We start from the raw sequence: 16563 nt of genomic DNA on the forward strand, positions 1-16563 counted from the left end.
GAGTGTATGAGAGGCGGAACTCCACCTTCCAAGCACAAGAAGTGTATCACTCCCCACTTGTTAGTGATAGGTCCACAAGAAGATGGCTACGATGGACGACACCGGGCATGCGCACCACCAGCTCCCAATAAAAAGCCCTGGCTGCAGCCATTTTCTTAGTGATAAAAATAGAATCGCTCAAAGAACAGAACGCCGCAGCGTCTCGAAATATACGTAAACCGGAACACTAGAGAGATTAGAAGCGTCCTCAATAGAGTGGAAAAGCGGGACGCTAGAAAGATGCAGAAAATAATAACGCACCTCATATGTCTAAATGTGTACAGTTACATAAAAACAATAAAAAGAAAAAAGAAAAAGAAAAAGAAAAGAAGCACTATAATAGAAGAACAAAATACAAAAAGAAACAATAATATACATAAGGTATGTGAACAAAGCATATATCATGCATGTAAAGCATCTATGTGATACCGTGTATATGTTATAAGACGGACCCCGCTACACAATGGGGAATAAATTATACTGTGTGTTAGTGGTCGCTGACAACCCCAAAATACATTATTAGTGTCAAAAGGTCCTATATAGGCCCTAAAATATAAACCAGCAAGGTTAAAATTGATATGTGATCCTGCACATACTTAAAAATCGCAGGGATGTCAAGTGAAACCTAGTGAATAACTAGTGGCCCCCAACCCCTGAACTAGACCGAGTCATATAGGCATACTAACAACTCATACAGACATTCACTAAACAATGATGTATACATATAAAGACCACATAAAAGTGCAGACTCATGAAAAAACACGTAAACCACATTTAAAAAAAAAAATATATAGACAACATATAGACTATATGTAAAGGGCACTCCTTCTCTTCAGGCTCCGAAACGTACAACGGATTTTGCTGCGGCGTCATCACCAGTGCATAGCCATGGACGACTAATAAAAACTAAAAGGAAAAACACACAACAAGACTGTAAATACATAAAAATATTAAAAAATGAATGGTGAAAGAGTCACCCAAGAGAGGACAGCCAGGTCAAAGGTCATGGGCTATTGTCCATGTTACATCCATATTATATCGCTGCATGTCAGAACAAAGCCGGAAACTTACGAAAATATACTTATAGAACCAAATAAAGGTGTCAGACACAACAGAGAACCTACGGGACTCTCACAGAAAAGGAGCGAAGCTGAGCTGTTCATTAAGTCCCTTCGGGGCAAGGGTGTCAAGGGTGACAATCCACTTACACTCGCACTGTGCGAGTAACTTGGTCATATTGCCACCCCTGACACCTCCATGTATTAAATCTATCCCTCTCACTTTTAAGCCCCTAGGGTCTGATCCGTGAAACAGCCGAAAGTGCCTGGGTATTGTTTTTAGGACCGATGGATCTTCTACTTCTTTGCCTGCCAAAATATCTCTTACATGTTCGCGCGTCCGAACCTTGAGTTCCCTAGATGTGAGACCGACATAGATCAGGGAGCAGGGACAGGTCGCATAATAGACCACAAAGGTAGTGTTACATGAGATATACTCTCTTATCTTAAATTCCCTGCTCCCATCGGAACTCTTGAAGGTCCCACATCTAAGGATGTTCGGACACGCAACACACGAGCCACAAGGAAAACATCCCTGTCTGGGACTCCTCGCACCAAGAAATGTTTTACTTTTTGTTGTTATATAATGGCTCCTTACTAGAGTATCTTTTAAATTTCTGGATCTCCTTTGTGTCATCAGAGGAGATTTTGTGAGATATGGGGCCAAAGCACTATCGGTCTGAAGCACGGACCAGTGTTTGCTGAACACCTCACGGATGCGATGCCATTGGCAGTTCGCAGTAGAAATAAATCTGATTGCCGTCTCGTCATTCGCTCCTGATCTGTTCGAATCCCTTAGCAGGTCCTCTCTCCGTGTATGTCTGGCCCGTCCATACCCTGCCCTAATGCTACGATGGCTGTATCCTCGTGCCCTAAACCGTTCCGTGAGGATGGCGGACTGTCTCTCGAAGCGGGCATCCGTAGAGCAAACCCGCCTATTCCTCAAGAATTGTCCAACTGGGATGGCTTTAATAACCGAATAATTGTGTGCCGAGGAGGCATGAAGCAAGGAGTTCACAGAGGATTCCTTGCGGTACAGATCTGTTTCGATAGAGCCATCCTCGGCAACACACAGCGTAATATCCAAAAAATTAATTTCCCTAGAATGCCAAGTATGCGTAAATTTCAAATTAAAATTGTTAATGTTCAGGGCCTGCATAAATTTGGATAGGCTGGCTTCGCTACCACTCCACACCATCAGAATGTCATCAATGTAGCGAAACCAGCCCACCACTGGGTCCGCGGCGTGTGCGCCATCGCCCTGGAAAATACACCTTTCCCAGTAACCCAAGAATAGATTTGCATACGAAGGCGCACACGCCGCGCCCATTGCAGTGCCCTGCAACTGTAAATAAAACTTATCTTTGAAAACAAAATAGTTGTGGGTTAAAATAAACTCAAGCAATTCCAAAATAAATTCCGAAAAATGGCCATCCCAGTTGGTAGTCTCAAGGAAGAAGCGGGCGGCCCTCAGACCATCTGCATGTCTAATCGAGGTGTATAATGACTCCACATCAATGGTGACTAAAATCATGCCCGCCTCCAGAGACAGTCCGTCCACCCTTCTCAACACGTCAGTAGTGTCTCTGACATAGGAGGGCAGCGTCTCCACCAAAGGTTTTAAATAGAAATCAATAAATTTACAAATATTCTCGCATAGCCCTCCTATGCCAGAGACAATAGGACGTCCTGGTGGGTTGACAGCATCTTTGTGCACTTTGGGCAGGGCATAGAAGGTAGCCACCTTAGGGGACCTTGGCATGAGTCCATCTAGGACCCTTTTGGGGACAACACCCGACTCGCTCGCCAACTCCAAGATATTTTCCAACTCTCCTGAAAAAACCGAGGTGGGATTTTGGGGTAAATACCGATATGTTTCTTTGTTCTTTAATTGTCGGAATATCTCTTTTTCGTATTTTTCAATTGGCCAGATCACCACATTCCCCCCCTTGTCTGCAGGTTTAATAACTACTGTGTCCAGAGCCTGTAGTTCCCTCAACGCCTTCCTTTGATCTGACGTTAGGTTGTCATTGTAGAGTCCCCTTGGAATCTTGACTAGATCCTCAGTGACTAGTTTACAAAAAATGTCTATCTGTGGACACAGAGACAAAGGGGGGAAGGTGGATGATCTGGGCAAAACTGAAGAAGGAAATTTACCTACTGAATCTGGCTGTTGTTCCTCAAGTAGATCCTCCAGGGCCGATAAAGCAACGGCTTCCACATCACTAGGAGATTGATTACCAGAGTTTTTTGGGGCGTGTAACTTCTTCAATAGTAATTTACGACAGAATAAATGTGTGTCTTTCACAGCTGTAAAAAAATTAAACTGATTAGATGGAACAAAATTAAGACCAAGTTTAAGGACTTCAGACTGAGTTTTAGAAAGGGGATGGGTGGATAGATTAATCACCTCTAAGTTGTTATTTTTCGCCTTCCGCTCATACGTGGGAGGGGAGGTGAATTTTCTCTTTTGGGAGGTATATCTTCCTTTTGCAGCTCTATTAGGTTGTACTTTTCTCCCTCTATCACCATGTGTAGTTTTAGATTGGTCCGATGTCACACTCAGTTCATCCACTGAAGTAGCGGATGACATTGAGCCCGACCTAATCAATGATGTTGGACGAGTTCTCATTCTCCCTGTCCTCCACCTGTACACGTGATTATCGCGGTAGTCTGAATTGTCTCTTTGCAGTTTTTTTGTATTAACCGCACTTATCTCTTGCTCCCATTTGAGGAAATCACTCTCAAGATCGCCATTAAGTTTCCCCAATGCTTCTGGTGTCAAATCTTCTTTTATGATTAGTTGAATATCGTCAATTTCCTTCTCCAATTCCGCTAGCTTGGTTTCATCTAGCTTAATAAGCAAACCGATGAAACCTCTAGAACAAATGTTAGCAATATTCTCCCATTCGGTTTTAAATACCTCGTCTTCGATCGGGTAAGAGGGGAAAATTTGGACACGTAAGCCCCTCGGAATCAGGTTACGAGTCAGGTATTGCCCCAAAGTGGCCCTATTCCACCACAGCTTTGTCCTTTTATGCAGCAATGACCTTAGCCTGGCGATCCTCTCTCTAGAATCACCACCACTCGCAACAGTCGAGCCGACATTATCCTCCTTAAAGGCCTCCTGCAGCCGAGACAACCATGTCTGGTCCCGACTACGAAAATCCATTGACTTCTGACTAACTGCTGTGGAAAACACAGAAAAACAATATTTAATATTACAGTCATGAAGGAGAGCCAGAAATTTAAAAGATACTCTAGTAAGGAGCCATTATATAACAACAAAAAGTAAAACATTTCTTGGTGCGAGGAGTCCCAGACAGGGATGTTTTCCTTGTGGCTCGTGTGTTGCGTGTCCGAACATCCTTAGATGTGGGACCTTCAAGAGTTCCGATGGGAGCAGGGAATTTAAGATAAGAGAGTATATCTCATGTAACACTACCTTTGTGGTCTATTATGCGACCTGTCCCTGCTCCCTGATCTATGTCGGTCTCACATCTAGGGAACTCAAGGTTCGGACGCGCGAACATGTAAGAGATATTTTGGCAGGCAAAGAAGTAGAAGATCCATCGGTCCTAAAAACAATACCCAGGCACTTTCGGCTGTTTCACGGATCAGACCCTAGGGGCTTAAAAGTGAGAGGGATAGATTTAATACATGGAGGTGTCAGGGGTGGCAATATGACCAAGTTACTCGCACAGTGCGAGTGTAAGTGGATTGTCACCCTTGACACCCTTGCCCCGAAGGGACTTAATGAACAGCTCAGCTTCGCTCCTTTTCTGTGAGAGTCCCGTAGGTTCTCTGTTGTGTCTGACACCTTTATTTGGTTCTATAAGTATATTTTCGTAAGTTTCCGGCTTTGTTCTGACATGCAGCGATATAATATGGATGTAACATGGACAATAGCCCATGACCTTTGACCTGGCTGTCCTCTCTTGGGTGACTCTTTCACCATTCGTTTTTTAATATTTTTATGTATTTACTGTCTTGTTGTGTGTTTTTCCTTTTAGTTTTTATTAGTCGTCCATGGCTACACACTGGTGATGACGCCGCAGCAAAATCCGTTGTACGTTTCGGAGCCTGAAGAGAAGGAGTGCCCTTTACATATAGTCTATATGTTGTCTATATATTTTTTTTTTAAATGTGGTTTACGTGTTTTTTCATGAGTCTGCACTTTTATGTGGTCTTTATATGTATACATCATTGTTTAGTGAATGTCTGTATGAGTTGTTAGTATGCCTATATGACTCGGTCTAGTTCAGGGGTTGGGGGCCACTAGTTATTCACTAGGTTTCACTTGACATCCCTGCGATTTTTAAGTATGTGCAGGATCACATATCAATTTTAACCTTGCTGGTTTATATTTTAGGGCCTATATAGGACCTTTTGACACTAATAATGTATTTTGGGGTTGTCAGCGACCACTAACACACAGTATAATTTATTCCCCATTGTGTAGCGGGGTCCGTCTTATAACATATACACGGTATCACATAGATGCTTTACATGCATGATATATGCTTTGTTCACATACCTTATGTATATTATTGTTTCTTTTTGTATTTTGTTCTTCTATTATAGTGCTTCTTTTCTTTTTCTTTTTCTTTTTTCTTTTTATTGTTTTTATGTAACTGTACACATTTAGACATATGAGGTGCGTTATTATTTTCTGCATCTTTCTAGCGTCCCGCTTTTCCACTCTATTGAGGACGCTTCTAATCTCTCTAGTGTTCCGGTTTACGTATATTTCGAGACGCTGCGGCGTTCTGTTCTTTGAGCGATTCTATTTTTATCACTAAGAAAATGGCTGCAGCCAGGGCTTTTTATTGGGAGCTGGTGGTGCGCATGCCCGGTGTCGTCCATCGTAGCCATCTTCTTGTGGACCTATCACTAACAAGTGGGGAGTGATACACTTCTTGTGCTTGGAAGGTGGAGTTCCGCCTCTCATACACTCCCCACTGTGATGGCCCTATTGAACGATGCACTCTGGACGCTACTGCGCATGCGCCGGCGTCACCGGCTCTACTTCCGGGTTTATGATACTTAAACACAATGAGACACATTATGGATACACCCTGTTGAAAAAGCCACGCGAAACGCGCGTCCGGGGGGACCGAGTGAGGTGGGGAGAACACACCTGATCCATAATGGGTAAGCAGCAACTATATGTACTTATGATGATATGATCCTATACTGTGGGCTATTTTGCCATGTGAGTTAGACATAGTGATTATATTTGGTCGTACGTTTTCTTTACTTTTTGAGCTGACGCTGCCACCCAAAAGGTGTAATATGTGAACTCCCCCCCTGACTTGGTCATTGCCACATTTCCTCCTATATGTGTCTTCTGCTATATGGCGGTATTGACAATACATCCATGTTTTGTATTTTATATATTTGTATTCGTATATGATTGATTACTTAATAAACCTTTTGTATATTGTTTTCTAAATATGTTGAAGTGGACTTTTTTTCTCCGTGTTTTTGTCTATGTATTGGTTTGGAGTAGTCCCAGAAGGGCACCCGAGGAGTGCCTAGAGAGAGTTGGTATTTACCACTCATCTATACAAAGTATATTGGTGCTTCATGACTGTAATATTAAATAATCCTCTGGTGGTGTTGTCTAAACAAACACCTGATTTGATGCAATGTGATAGAATTCAGACCAGAAATGAGCGGAAAAATCATAGACGTCAGAATGGGTTGTGTTTTTACTGTGGTGATTCTACACATGTTATATCAGCATGCTCTAAACGCCTAACAAGGGTTGTTAGTCCTGTCGCCATTGGTAATTTGCAACCTAAATTTATTTTGTCTGTGACTTTAATTTGCTCATTGTCCTCCTACCCTGTTATGGCGTTTGTGGATTCAGGTGCTGCCCTGAGTCTTATGGATCTGTCATTTGCCAAGCGCTGTGGTTTTGTTCTTGAGCCGTTGGTTAATCCTATCCCTCTGAGGGGTATTGATGCTACGCCATTGGCGGAAAATAAACCGCAGTTTTGGACACAGTTAACCATGTGCATGACTCCTGAACATCGGGAGGTGATTCGTTTTCTTGTTCTGCATAAAATGCATGATTTGGTCGTTTTGGGGTTGCCATGGTTACAGACTCATAATCCAGTCTTGGATTGGAAGGCAATGTCTGTGTCAAGTTGGGGCTGTCAGGGTATTCATGGTGATTCCCCGCCAGTGTCTATTGCTTCCTCTACTCCTTCGGAAGTTCCTGAGTATTTGTCTGATTATCAGGATGTGTTCAGCGAGTCCAGGTCCAGTGTTCTGCCTCCTCATAGGGACTGTGACTGTGCCATAGATTTGATTCCAGGTAGCAAATTTCCTAAGGGAAGACTATTTAATCTGTCTGTATCTGAGCATACCGCAATGCGTTCGTATATCAAGGAATCTCTGGAGAAGGGGCATATCCGTCCTTCCTCTTCCCCTCTTGGTGCGGGATTCTTTTTTGTGGCCAAGAAGGACGGATCTTTGAGACCTTGTATTGACTATCGGCTTTTGAATAAAATCACTGTTAAATTTCAGTATCCTTTGCCTCTGTTGTCAGACTTGTTTGCCCGAATTAAAGGTGCCAAGTGGTTCACCAAGATAGATCTTCGTGGTGCGTACAACCTTGTGCACATTAAGCGAGGAGATGAATGGAAAACCGCGTTTAATACGCCCGAAGGTCATTTTGAGTACTTGGTGATGCCTTTTGGGCTCTCTAATGCTCCTTCAGTGTTTCAGTCCTTTATGCATGATATTTTCCGGAAGTATCTGGATAAATTTATGATCGTTTATCTGGATGATATTCTGTTTTTTTCTGATGACTGGGACTCGCATGTAGAGCAGGTCAGGATGGTGTTTCAGGTTTTGCATGAGAATGCTTTATTTGTTAAGGGCTCAAAGTGTCTCTTTGGAGTACAGAAGGTTCCCTTTTTGGGGTTTATTTTTTCCCCTTCTGCGGTGGAGATGGACCCAGTCAAGGTCCGTGCTATTCATGATTGGACTCAACCCACGTCAGTTAAGAGTCTTCAGAAGTTCTTGGGTTTTGCTAACTTCTACCGTCGTTTTATTGCTAATTTTTCTAGCATTACTAAACCTTTGACGGATATGACCAAGAAAGGTTCTGATGTTGCTAACTGGGCTCCTGCAGCCGTGGAGGCTTTCCAGGAGTTGAAGCGCCGGTTTACTTCGGCGCCTGTTTTGTGCCAGCCTGATGTCTCACTTCCCTTTCAGGTTGAAGTGGATGCTTCTGAGATTGGGGCAGGGGCCGTTTTGTCGCAGAGAGGCCCTGGTTGCTCTGTAATGAGACCTTGTGCCTTTTTCTCTAGGAAGTTTTCGCCTGCTGAGCGGAATTATGATGTTGGCAATCGGGAGTTGTTGGCCATGAAGTGGGCATTTGAGGAGTGGCGTCATTGGCTCGAGGGTGCTAAGCATCGTGTGGTGGTCTTGACTGATCACAAAAATTTGATGTATCTCGAGTCTGCTAAACGCCTGAATCCTAGACAGGCCCGCTGGTCATTGTTTTTCTCCCGTTTTGACTTTGTGGTCTCATATTTACCAGGTTCAAAGAATGTGAAGGCTGATGCTCTTTCAAGGAGCTTTGTGCCTGACTCCCTGGGAGTCGCAGAACCAGTTGGTATTCTTAAAGAGGGAGTTATCTTGTCAGCCATTTCTCCGGATTTGCGACGTGTGTTGCAGAGATTTCAGGCTGGTAGACCTGACTCTTGTCCACCTGACAGACTGTTTGTTCCTGATAAGTGGACCAGCAGAGTCATTTCCGAGGTTCATTCCTCGGTGTTGGCAGGGCATCCGGGAATTTTTGGCACCAGAGATCTGGTGGCTAGGTCATTTTGGTGGCCTTCCTTGTCACGGGATGTGCGGTCGTTTGTGCAGTCCTGTGGGACTTGTGCTCGAGCTAAGCCTTGCTGTTCGCGTGCCAGCGGGTTGCTCTTGCCCTTGCCTGTCCCGAAGAGGCCTTGGACACACATTTCCATGGATTTCATTTCAGATCTCCCGGTGTCTCAGGGCATGTCTGTCATCTGGGTGGTATGTTATCGCTTTTCTAAGATGGTCCATTTGGTACCTTTGCCTAAGCTGCCTTCCTCTTCCGATCTGGTTCCTATGTTCTTTCAGAATGTGGTTCGTTTACACGGCATTCCTGAGAATATTGTGTCTGACAGAGGATCCCAGTTTGTTTCCAGGTTCTGGCGATCCTTTTGTGCTAGGATGGGCATTGAGTTGTCGTTTTCGTCTGCCTTTCATCCTCAGACTAATGGACAAACGGAGCGAACTAATCAGACTCTGGAGGCTTATTTGAGGTGTTTTGTTTCTGCGGATCAGGATGATTGGGTGACCTTCTTGCCGTTGGCTGAGTTTGCCCTTAATAATCGGGCTAGTTCCGCTACATTGGTTTCGCCATTTTTCTGCAACTCTGGTTTCCATCCTCGTTTTTCCTTGGGACATGTGGAGCCTTCTGACTGTCCTGGGGTAGATTCTGTGGTGGATAGGTTGCAGCAGATCTGGAATCATGTGGTGGACAACTTAAAGTTGTCACAAGAGAAGGCTCAGCGTTTTGCCAACCGCCGCCGCGGTGTGGGTCCCCGACTTCGTGTTGGGGATTTGGTATGGCTGTCTTCTCGATTTGTTCCTATGAAGGTCTCCTCTCCTAAATTTAAGCCTCGCTTCATCGGTCCTTACAAGATATTGGAAATCCTTAATCCTGTGTCCTTTCGCTTGGATCTTCCTGTGTCGTTTGCCATTCACAACGTGTTCCATAGGTCTTTGTTGCGGCGGTACGTTGTACCTGTGGTTCCTTCTGTTGAGCCTCCTGCTCCGGTGTTGGTTGAGGGCGAGTTGGAGTACGTGGTGGAGAAGATCTTGGATTCTCGTCTCTCCAGGCGGAGGCTTCAGTATCTGGTCAAATGGAAGGGCTATTGTCAGGAGGATAATTCCTGGGTGGTTGCCTCTGATGTGCATGCGGCCGATTTAGTTCGTGCCTTTCACGCTGCTCATCCTGATCGCCCTGGTGGTCTTGGTGAGGGTTCAGTGACCCCTCCTTAAGGGGGGGGTACTGTTGTGAATTAGACTTTTTGGCTCCCTCTTGTGGTCACTAGTGGTATGACTCTGGGATTGTCTTTTTTCTGTTTGGCACTCACCTGGGTCGTTAGTCCAGGGGTGTCGCTATATTAACTTCCTGGATCCTTAGTCCAGTGCCTGGCATCGTTGTAATCAGATCCTTCTGTTGCTCCTGTCTGCTGGTCCTGGCTCTTGCAAAATTAAGCTAAGTCTTGCTTCTTTGTTTTTTGAGTTACTTGCTTTGCTACTATTTTTGTCCAGCTTGTACTAAATGTGATTTCTGACCTTGCTGGAAGCTCTAGGGGGCTGGTGTTCTCCCCCCGGCCGTTAGACGGTTCGGGGGTTCTTGAATATCCAGCGTGGATATTTTAATAGGGTTTTTGCTGACCATATAAGTCATCTTACTATATTCTGCTATTAGCTAGTGGGCCTCTCTTTGCTAAATACCTAGCTCATTCTTATGTTTGTCTTTTCCTCTTACCTCACCGTTATTATTTGTTGGGGGCTTGTATCCAACTTTTGGGGTCTTTTCTCTGGAGGCAAGAAAGGTCTTTCTTTTCCCTTCTAGGGTTAGTTAGTTCTCCGGCTGGCGCGAGACGTCTAGAACCAACGTAGGCACGTTCCCCGGCTACTTCTATTTGTGGTGCTAGGATTAGATATATGGTCAGCCCAGTTACCACTGCCCTATGAGCTGGTTTTTTGTGTTTGCAGACTTGGTATTTATTCCTGAGACCCTCTGTCATTGGGGTCATAACAGGCATCACTGCAAGCATTTACCGCTCCCAACCTGGAAAGAGCCAAGGTTACAATACTTTGTGTTGTACAAAGCATGTCCAATGTCTTTTGGGACAGATGGAAAAAGCAATATCTCTCCACCCTGTAAATCAGGACAAAGTGGCAGAAAGACCGCCCAAACATCCAACCTGGCGATGTTGTACGCATCAAAGACAGTCAGTCACATTGAAACGAGTGGCCACTCGGCCTAGTCACCAAGCCCTTTCCCAGAAAGGATGGGAAGGTGCGCATAGTAGAGGTCAGAGTGTGCAAGCTTGGGGAGAACAAACTGTTCCTCAGGCCAGTTACTGAACTTGTACTGTTATTTTCCCCAAAAGAACCAAATAGTGGCATCCGTTGATGCCAAGCGAGGAGTGTTCTGCCCATTAATGTGCAGCAAGTTAATTCACAATGTAGTACCAGTTGTCACCATTAGAAGTCATTAGGTACACATTTATGCTGTTCCTGTATCCAGGAGCATTTAGCTTTAAGCCTGTGTTTTAACTAGAATTGCCCCCTGGTTTCCTGGGCAAGAGTAGCCATTTTCCCCCAGACCTTGAGTCTTACACACATGTTCCTGGCTCTCTCTTCCTGCAGGTCATTGCTCTTGATAAGCGGATTCCATTTTTACCTGATCATCCATTATATCGCATATCTCACATTATCATCCACTATTGTTGTTCATCGTTCACCACCGCAATAAATATAGACTTAAGAATGTATACAGTCAGTTTACTGTAGAAATGGATGGTTTAGCCATATGCTAGAATCCACACCGGGTAGCTAGAAGGAATATAGAGCGCAAATAGGGTCTTATCCGAGAAAAAAGGGAATATTCGTGAGAGATAGTATGAATTCACTCACCTATTATGGTTGTGTAAGACACAACCACTGCACTTAGCATTGGCGGCTGCTGCAAGCCCCGGTGTGATGATCCTTTGCTAGGTGAAGAGAATGGGGCATCAGACTGCTCTGCTCGCCTGTCAGGATAATGTACCAGAGAAGTCCAAGTAGATGTAATAGAAAATAGACTTTATTTCTACACGTTTCGTGGTGAACACACCACTTCCTCAGGACAGTCCATTCTCTTCACCTAGCAAAGAATCCACACCGCATTATACGTGGAGGAAGGCAGAACAGAATGCATTGATCTGCTTACTTCCTGCATGGGGCTATGCCCACCATGTGGAAAGTAAGCGGATCATGTGCGGTTGGTACCCAGGGTGGAGGAGAGGAGACTCCCCTCCAGGCCCTGGGAACCATACACCTGTAAAAAAAAAAAAAGAATTAAAATAAAATGCTCCTGTTCCCAGTAATGCCTTGCGACAATGACCCGTGATGACCTAGGGGTCTTGCGTGATGCTACGACATCTGAGGTCATTGCCGCGAGGCATTACTGGGAACAGGTGCTGCTGGGAGCATCGCGAGGAGCAAGAAGGCTGTGGGGGCTGCCGGAAGGTGAGAATATGGGCAGCACGGTGGTGCAATGGTTAGCACAGCAGCCTTGCGCTGGAGTCCTGGGTTCAAATCCAACCAAGGACAACATCTGCAAAGAGTTTGTATGCTCTCTCCGTGTTTGCGTGGGTGTTCTCTGGTTTCCTCCCACATTCCAAAGACATACTGATAGGGAATTTAGATTGTGAGCCCCAACGGGGACAGCGATGATAATGTGTGCAACCTGTAAAACACTGCGGAATATGTTAGCGCTATATAAAAATAAAGATTATTATTAATATCATGATTTTTTTATTATTATTATTTTTAACATTCTAGCTTTTACTATTGATGCTGCATAGGCTGCATCAATAGTAAAAAGTTGGTCACACTTGTCAAACACTATGTTTGACAAGTGTGACCAACCTGTTAATCAGTTTTCCAAGCAATGCTACTGATCGCTTGGAAAATGCTAGCATTCTGCAAGCTAATTACGCTTGCAAAATGCTAGTGTTTAGCAGGAATACGCATGCCAATTCTGCATGCGTTATACCGGCAGGGAGTTGCAGAATTGCCGCAGAAATTTCCGCGGCAATTCTGCAACGTGTGCACATAGCCTAACTATGCTGAAATTGATTTTACACCTTGTAGTGTATGTACAAAGCAATTTTCTTCATTTTACATGAAATAATCCAATGTCCATGTTAGTGTTATCTTGTTTCGTATTATGGATTCAGAAGCAAGTGTTCTGTTGTTTAGGGATGAGTGGACCTGTGGAAGTTCCAGTTCTGGTATTCCAAAGATCATTTCGGCTACCAGAACTCTACCCAAACTTGAACCAGAACCAGAAACCCAATGAAAACATTGGTGACTCGAAATTTTGAGGTGAAAAATTCTCTCTCTCCCCCTGGACTTTCCCCAGAATTCCAAACATTTCAACAGACTTTCAGGAGCAGTCCGTGTCCGAGGTTCAGTATTGGATACTAATGTTTAATTTTGGGTTCACTCATCTCTACTGTTGTTTTATTTTGTTCCTTGTATGCTACGTATGGCCAACAGTTTACACATTATTTTCCCCTTTTGTTTTTTATGTTACAAACATATATTATTTTTTTCAGAATGAATTTATTTTTGCGTATCTAACACAGTTGCAGCAGAATTTTTCTTTTCCACAATATGATAATAGATTGGGTATTGTTCACAACTGCACAACTAATTCTTAGAATATAACACAATGCTATATATTACAAGATGTTATGTTGTTTCTCTTGCTGCTGACCTGAGACTGAGAGTCACTTTATTCATTATATCACAGTATGTAGGGACACACTATTCATAAGGGGAATGTATCAAATTATTTATACCTATGAATGTGGAATAACATGAATAATAATCCACCATTTTTATTTTAGGTAGAAAACAAGTATATACTATATATACACTGCTCAAAAATTAAAGGGAACACTTAAACAACACAATGTAACTCCACGTCAACCGCACTTCTGTGAAATCAACCTGCCCAGTTATGAAGCAACACAGATTGTGAATCAATTTCTCCTTCTATTGTGCAAATGAAACAGACAACAAATAGAAATGATGGGAAATAAGCAAGATAACTCCTATAAAGGAGTGGTTCTGCAGGGGGTGACCACAGACCATTTCTCTGTTGTCATCCTTTTTGGCTGTTGTTTTGGTTACTTTTGCATTTTGTCATTGCTTTACTTTCACCCGTAGAAGTACTGTACAGTACCATGAGGTGGTATCTACAACCCACTGAAGATGCTTAGGTAGTGCAGCTCATCCAAGATAGCACATCAATGCAAGCTGTGGGAAGAAGGGTAGCTGTGTCTGTTAGCACAGTGTCGAGAGCATGAAGCAGATACCAGGAGACAGTCCAGTACACCAGCAGACGTGCAGGGGGCTGTAGGATGGCAACAACCAAGCAGCAGGACCGCTTCCTCCTCCTTTTTAAATGAGGAACAGTGCCAGAGCCCTGCAAAATGACCTCTAGCAGGCCATTTATCATCCATTTGTCTGCTCAAACTATCAGAAACAGATTCCATGGGGGTGGTATGAGGGTCTGATATCCCGAAGTAGGTGTACATCCCAACAATGTGCAGGATAATTGGCATGTGCCAGAGAGCACCAAGATTGGCAGATTCGACATTGGCACCCTGTGCTCTTCATGGATGAGAGGAGGCTCACACTGAGAAAATATTACAGACTTGATAGAGCCTGGAGATGCCGTGGAGACTGTTCTGCTGCAACATCCTCCAGCATGACTGGTTTGGCAGTGGATCAGTAATGATGTGAGGAGGCATTTCTTTGAAGGGCCACACTGCCCTCCATGTGAGATCTTCAGACCCATTGTGAAAAATATCCAAGTGCAGTGGACCCTGGGTTCCTTCTGATTCATGAAAATGCTAGGCATCATGTGGCCAAAGTGTGTCAGCAGTTCCTGCATGAGGAAGGCATTGATGCTATGGACTGGCCTACCTGTTTCCCAGACGTGAATCCAATTGAGCACATCTAGGATATCATGTCTCTTTCCATCAACCAAGACCCCGTTGCACCACAGACTATCCAGGAGTTGACTGATGCTTTAATCTAGGTCTGAGTGGAGAACGCTCTGGAGAACATCCACCACCTTATCAGGTGCATGCCCAAGTGCTGTAGGGAGGTCATACAGGCATGTGTAGGCTACACACACTATTGAGTATCATTTGCTTGCCTTGAGGCATTTCCACTGAAGTTGGATCAGCCTATAATTTGATTTTCCACTTTGATTTTGAGTATCATTTCAAATCCAGACCCCCTTGGGATATTAGTTTTGATTTACATTGATCATTTCTATGTTTTATTGTTCTCAACACATTCCACTATGTAATGAATAAAGATTTGCAACTGAAATATTTAATTCAGTGATATCTAGGATATGGTATATTAGTGTTCCCTTTATTATTGAGCAATATATATTGCAAGGCAGTGACCAGTGTTACATGTAGGGGTCACTGTGTGTTTTCCCCAGGAAGCGCACTGAGGCGTATTGAGGCCATAGGAGTGCCTTGCAGTCACAGGTGTAGCTGTGATTGCAATGCAGACTAAAAGTGAATATTGGTCCGGGGCATGCTATGTGTCAAGGGCACATTTATAAAAAGCTGCTCTGGGCTTTTGTGTTTTGAAATGGACTACAAAATAGTAGTGGTGCAGTCCGTTTCATTCCTGGCCAGGTTTTCCATGTGGCTGAATGCCACTGGTTGCTTGTAAAAACCCCTGAAGCAGAGGGTTGGGTGTGTCAGGGTCAGAGTCAGTGTCAGTTTGGTGTCTACAGGTGTACGGAACAGACGGCTCTGCAGAGCTCCACCTGTGTGAGGCAATACAGGCAAGCGGAGCCAAACAGCCAAGGCAGCTGAAAAGCCTGGCACCCACAGCGTACACAGCGGTGTAGTCGCCCACGGCAACAAGTCTCGGAGGTGTACTGTCTAGTGCCTGGCTGTGAACCAGAGGTAGACTGTCCTGTGCCTGGCTGTGATCCGGAGGTGGACTGGCATGTTTATCAACTGCAAACTGGAGGATATGGTTCCCAGCTGCGATTTGGAGGATATCGTGTACGGTGTAGTGCTGTGAGTTGAACATTAACATGGCAATGCAGTCAGGTCTTGGAGGTGGACTGGCATATTTATTGGCTGCAATCCAGAGGATATGGTTCCCGTCCGCGATCTGTAGGATATTGTGTGCTGTGTTTCTGTGAGTTGAACATTAAAGAGACATTTTGCTTTCAACTCTGCTGGGTCACTGCTTCATCACTGCATAGGGTGCTACTGCTGCATGACTATATACAGTATATATATATATATATATATATATATATATATATATATATAGATAGATATAGATAGATATATATACACATACATACATACCTGCAGATACACATGTACAGTATATGCTGGATCCGCTCCTAGAGATGAGCGACTAAATTTGAGTTAAATTGAATGACATGGTATATTACAATATATTACTTATGGGGGTTGTCAAGTTTAGAAAATCCATTTTCATATATCCCATTACAGATCTTTGACCGCTTTCCAACATAGGACATACTGGTACATCATATGCCGGCTCCCTGATCGAATTACTCAGCCATCAATTGACTGCGCCTGTTAACCTCTAAAATGCCGCTGTC

Source organism: Ranitomeya variabilis, chromosome 6 (genome assembly GCF_051348905.1).
Source record: "Ranitomeya variabilis isolate aRanVar5 chromosome 6, aRanVar5.hap1, whole genome shotgun sequence".
Taxonomy (NCBI): domain Eukaryota; kingdom Metazoa; phylum Chordata; class Amphibia; order Anura; family Dendrobatidae; genus Ranitomeya; species Ranitomeya variabilis.